Raw genomic sequence first — 5,762 nt, 5'->3', positions numbered from 1 at the left:
CTGGAGGAGCACACAGCAACGCAAAGAAGTGGAGGTGCTCAGTAGGTATTTACCGAAACAGAACAGCAAAACACCTGGAAGTTCCATTGCATCTTTATAAACGATTGTTGCTATTGGCCATTACCCTATTGCGACTCAGACCCTTACCTGGAGGAGCACACAGCAACAGCCTTTATGTTGGGAAGATGGAGGTTAAGACACAGTGGGCGAGAAATCCAAGGATGCGTTCCATGAGGATGTTCATGCTATGGGAGGTCAGGAGTGGATGTCTGGGCTCAAGATCAAAGAAAGTGTCATAGAAAACATGACTGGGTCTGGAGAGACTTGTCATTTTAAAAGGCCATAAAGAGAGGGAACATTCCTGAGAAGGCAAGAATGAGCTTGGCATGAGCGTGGAAGAGGGCAAAGGTTCTGGCTGGCAGGAGGAGGTTGACCAGGTGGCTGCCTGTGCGCTCTGCTCCCGGGTCTGCCCCTAGCTAGCCGTGCTTTCATTTCCTCTCCTATCGATGGGATGGTCACAGTGACTATAATAACAAGTACCTTAAAACTAATAAGCATCGCAATAATCTACTTCATAGGATTGCTGTAAGGTTGAGATGACTTAGTATATGGACGTACCTAAAAGTATAAATAGTGTCTGTTACCATCCAACCCCATTCCTTGAGCTTCTGCTGTGTGGCAGGCATCAGCATGGTAGGAATGAAAGATAAGCTGCTTCCTCTCAGAGATCTCCTGGGAAGGAGAGGGAAAGAGCCAGGTCAGTCAGACACAGCACAATGGCAGGTGCTAAGTACACAACCGAGGGCACTAAGAGACTCAAGGGCAGGTTACCTCTGAGCCTGCCTAAAGGCATTCCTAGAAGACTTCTCAGAGGAGGTGACAGCTGTGGAATCCACAGTGAGACGTTTCTCAGATGAAGAATGGAGAGAAAGGGCGATGGGGGTGGAGGAACCACCATGCACTAGAAATGCCAAAGGCAGTGGACAGGAGGCGGAAGGAGTGTGAGGCATGAGGAGAATGGAGATTGGAGAGTTAGGTCAGGGGCGGGTCTGGAAGACCTTGCGGGCTGCGGGGAGTAATTAAGGGCCTTAAGAAAGGGAGTGAGCGGGTTGGTGGAGGTGGGATCTTCACATGAAGGAAGGAAGGATGAGAGAGCTAATCTCCATCCTCTCTCTGAGAAAGGATGAGTCCCCTCCCCCATCCTCCACCAGCCTGCCATGCTCCTATATCCATACCAGCCCCAGCGCTGCAGGGAGGGGCATGTTAATAGACATACCTGAAACCTTAAATCATTTATTCCACAGGCCCTGGTGACACGGAGAGCTCAGATCCCAAGGCTCAGCCCAGACTGCTCAAAATGGGACAGAGGGGGCCTGCGAAGCCCAGGCCCCTCTCCTGCAGCTCAGGCAGACAGCACCGGTCCCTCCCCGGCAGAACAGAAGCCACTTGTGCACAAGGGCAAGTGCCCTAGGTGGAGTGGGGTGGGGCTTGAGGTGAGGCACTGTCTTGGGCCCTCCCTGCCTCCTGTAGAATCTGTCTCCCCAGTCAGTCTAGTCTCCTTGAGAGAGATGGTCACGAGTTGCATGGGAGCAGCCGGGGATCGGAGGCTGCGAGCAGAGACCTGGCAGGACGTAGCAGAGGGGCTCAGAGAAGTCAAGGCAGCTGTCTTTTGCCCTAGGTAAATGGGAAGGGGATGAACAGGGATATAGGACCTTCTGCCCAAACTACTTCTCTACTGTGATGCTAACAGGCCCTACCGTTGACTGGTCCTAGGCCCTCCGCCTTTCCTCTGGTGGGTGTGTTCACGAGGAGAGCCAAGGGCAGCTGGCAAAGGGAGGGGAGAGGAGGGGGGAGAAGGAAGAGGATGGGCACATTGGCCATTAGTTTATGAATAATTGAGCGCTGACTCTATTAGAAAATTGACTTTGAAAATGATTTGGCCAAGCCGGGGCCCAGGAGGCTCCATTCTATCCTCGTCATGGAACCATGGGGCCAAAAGCCAGGTCTGCAAAGTGCTTTCCTAAATGGCAAAGGCTATGCCCAAAGGAAGGTGTTCCGGGGGGACAGTCGCCCCTGGGCAGGCAGTCCTTCAGCCACATTGGCATGAGGAGGGGAAGGCTCTGGGACCAGGGCGCACGCAGCCCCCAAGGACGTGGTCTACCAGTTCGGTTGGTCTGCCAGCTTAAGGGCCTTTGGCTGAAAGGCCCTGGATTTGGGAGCCTGGGGTAGAGGGGACGGGAGGAGGGCTTGGCCTCTTCCTTTGGTTTTTCTTTCAGTCCTATTTGCAGGCTTTCATGGGAATTAGATCAGGGTAGGGGTGATATTTGCTGCAGGTAGAGACTTGCCGTCTCTTGGCCGTGTTGGCACAAAGCCCCTATTGTGAGCGAACCAGAAGGCTGGGCCGCACTCCTTTAGCATCCTCGGGCATGGCAAGTTGGGTCTAACTGAACACTCAATCCGCCAACTCACTGACTAAGGAGCTGGTTACATCTTTTTTTCCCCTCACCTGAGGATGTTTTTCCATTAATTTTAGAGCGAGAGCAGAAGGGAGGGAGAATGGAGGGGAGAGAGTGAGAAACATTGATGTGAGAGAGACAGCACATCAATCTGCTGCCTCCCGTACTTGCCCAGACTGGGCCCAGGGATGGAGCCTGCCACTGAGGTATGTGCCCTTCACCGGGAATTGAACCTGTGACCCTTCAGTCTGAGGGACGATGCTCTAACCACTGAGAAAACCCAGCCAGGGCTGGTTAATTCTTTCGTCTGTGATAGCACCTCCTTCGCCCACAAAGAGGCGGTCGGGTTTGCAGGAGGCAGACGGGGCTCTCTGTCAGACCTGTCGCTCTGGAAAACCGCTGACTGCCTCCGAGCTCCTGTTCCCTCTTCTATGAAAACAAAGGGACAGAAATGTTCCCACTCGGAATGGTTGGGAGGAACCTATAAAATCAGAATTCTTAGCGTGTCCGCAGCACAGTGCCTGACGCCAGTTGTCTTCCTCCTCGCAAAGCCAGTGACACCAGCCTCTGTCTCTTGGCAAAGGGACTGTCTCCTCCGGGGTGGATGTTCCCAGGTGGGAGCTGCTCTTGGCAAAGGACGTCTGTTGAATGACGTTGTTCTTTGTTGTCATCCAACAGACACTGAGGGGCCTGAGCAGACACAGGTGTGAGAGGTGCGGTCCTTCAGCCTGACCCCCCAGGAGAAGATGCTGAGGAGAGACGGTGGGGCAGGGTTGGCAGTGAGCAAGCCTTCCATCGCGCTGGTTTACCTGAATTATTGTTTAATTCTCCCAGTCATTTGGCTTTGATAGTTGTGGAGCCCAGTCAAAAAGAGGCAGAGCAAACAGAGCGGGGCGTGGCTGAGAAACAGGCAGAAGTCCCCGTCCCCCGGGTCGCCAGCCACATCAGGGGCTGCCTTGGCTGGAAGACAGTGCCCGACGGGAGACTCGGGGCTCCTCAGACTTCACCCCATGCCCTCCGGCTCCCCGAGGTGCTGGTGAGGAGGCAGCCCCTCCTCCAGGTCGCTTCCCTGGGCCGGGCTTCTGTCTCCTTCGGGGCAGCCAAGGAGATGAGCTCATTTCCAGAACCCCAGAGGTGGCTCTGACCTCATCTTGCCAGTTACTGCTGGAGGGGGGCCGTGCAAGCCAGGCAGGCCCCGTGCAGGCACCAGGCCAGCCTCGCATCAGGCAACTCTGCTGACTCATCTCCCTCTTCCTCTAAACAAGCCCTGGGGTTGGCATGCAGGAAGCAATCCCCGGAGTCTGATGGCTGAGGGCTCAGGCCACCTGCTGAGCTGGGGACAGCAGCAGGTTGCTGCAGGAGCCATCACCCACCTGCCACTGACTGCACAGGGAACAAAAAGAGGTGCTCACCCAAGGATTTCAGGGCTCCTCGTACAAGTAGAAGCAAGCCTATCACAGGAGGGACTGTTGCAACAGGAGAAATCCGCCTTGCTTGAGAAAAATGGACAGCTTGGCTAGCCTTCAAAAATGGTGCTTGGTGCATGGTAAAGCTTAGTGGCTTCTTTAAAAGAAAAACAGACAGACAGAAAGAAAAAGCCACACATTAGGGTTTGAAACATAAGCACAGAGATGTTTAAAGAATAAAACAATAATTCCTTTCTCCCGTCCCTAGATATCTATAGGTGGTTAACAAATAAAAGTACTTGCTTACACGAAATATAGGTACAAAATGGTGCAGTTCCCACTCCCTTCCTTATTCCTCTCCCAAAGGCGCTGCTTTTCAAAGTTTCTGTCCCAGGGGAAACAAGTGATGTGTGTGCCTACATATCTGTTTGTGCTTAAATATTTGTAACACGCCGGAATGGCGTCAGGCTTGCGCAACTCCGTGGGATACCAGCCCCGCTGTGCATGCTGGCGCCTCGGGCAGGGGCGGCATTCCCAGGACGTGCAACGGGAACGGTGCCCGATCAGAGTTACGAGATGCGGCAGGAATATTGTTTCCTCTTCGTAATCTCTCCCGGAGCTCTTTCCAGATCAGCACATTGATCTCTCTCGTTTATTTTTTAAATCAAACTTCAGAGATCCCATTGTTCGGCTGGACCATAATTTACCCCACCAGTCCCAGTGGGTGGACAGTTCGTTTCCTTCCCCCAGTTGCAGAAATACTCCGACTAATATCCTCGTGCTGATATCTCAGCCCACCTTCCAGAGTGTCCATAGAATAGATGCTTAGCAGTGGGACTCCTCTCTCCAGGGGCACCTATGTTTTAATTGAGGGGTGATGTCTACCCAGTAAGTCCATGATAAGTAACAGCTACCCCCAAGGAACAGAAGAGCTTCCCTGGCTGACTTCTCCCCCGGAGTCAGGTGGCAACGGCCCTGAGCCTGGGCCGGGATCCCTTATTGCTCCGCAGTATTGAGTGTGTGCGCACGCAGACGGGGTGAATGGGAGGGAGGTGAACTGGATGAGAAAAAGAATAAAGGCAGTTCTTTGAACTTTGAAAAGGGCTGTCACCCTAACCCTCGATGATGAGAAAGGAGAACAAAGGGGCATAAAGCCTGCATTTGTAGAGTCCTTGAACCTCAGCTGGGGCCGAGGAGGAGCTCAGACACCACGTGGGAGCTGGCCCCGGGCTGGAGGTTTTATAGTGTTCGCCAGGGTTTTCTCAGGGGCTCCATTACTCAGTGTGCGTTTCAGTCACCGACTGCCGCTTCCCGTGACAACGGTTTATTCCCTCTCATGGTTCTGTGGGGTGACTGGGCTCAGATGGGTGGTCCGCACTTGGGTCTTTCATGTAGTGACAGTCATCTGTGGGCTGTCGTTTTGACTGGAATTGCCCAAAGGAAATTGTTACTCCCTCCCCTCCCCCCAGCTTCCTGTAGATTACTGTCCTACAGAGATGGAGACCTGGATAAACTCTTTAAATAACTGTAGACAGCGATCACATACCCCAAGGCTTCAGTCTTCTCAGGCGAGCCTCTGTAGCACCTTCTTTCGTTTCTTTCGTTCTGTACTGTAACGTGGTTTGCAGAAATTTCACTAAATGCCCTTCTCTCTCCCAGGCATGCTCAGTGTCCCACTGAAAATATGCTTAAAACTCAACCTGCTCCAAACGGGCTCTAACCAGTGTGAACTCCCATGAGACCCCTTGCTCCCCTGCCAGCACAACCTCAGACCACAGCCAGGTCTGGAGGAGCCGTAGTCCACTGACAACTCAGGTTTCACTCGGATCCTCTTCCATGCTGAGGTCTTCTTTCTCTAAGCAGCTGCCAGTCCGGCTCCCTTATAACCGGGCTTTACCTT

General features: G+C 53.2%; 1 long non-coding RNA gene across 1 annotated transcript; it reads right to left on the bottom strand.

The window, feature by feature from the left end:
- Positions 1–2,689: 2,689 nt before the first annotated feature.
- On the bottom strand, positions 2,690–4,267 carry LOC106725024. Its single transcript, XR_001360863.1, has 3 exons — positions 4,170–4,267; positions 3,869–4,019; positions 2,690–3,205 (listed from the first exon to the last, which is right to left on the bottom strand). It is a non-coding gene; the product is annotated as an uncharacterized LOC106725024 (long non-coding RNA).
- Positions 4,268–5,762: the final 1,495 nt, after the last annotated feature.

Source organism: Myotis brandtii, unplaced genomic scaffold (assembly GCF_000412655.1).
Source record: "Myotis brandtii unplaced genomic scaffold, ASM41265v1 scaffold131, whole genome shotgun sequence".
Lineage (NCBI taxonomy): Eukaryota > Metazoa > Chordata > Mammalia > Chiroptera > Vespertilionidae > Myotis > Myotis brandtii.
Note: the sequence above shows the minus strand (reverse complement) of the source record. Positions and strands in the feature narration are given on the sequence as shown.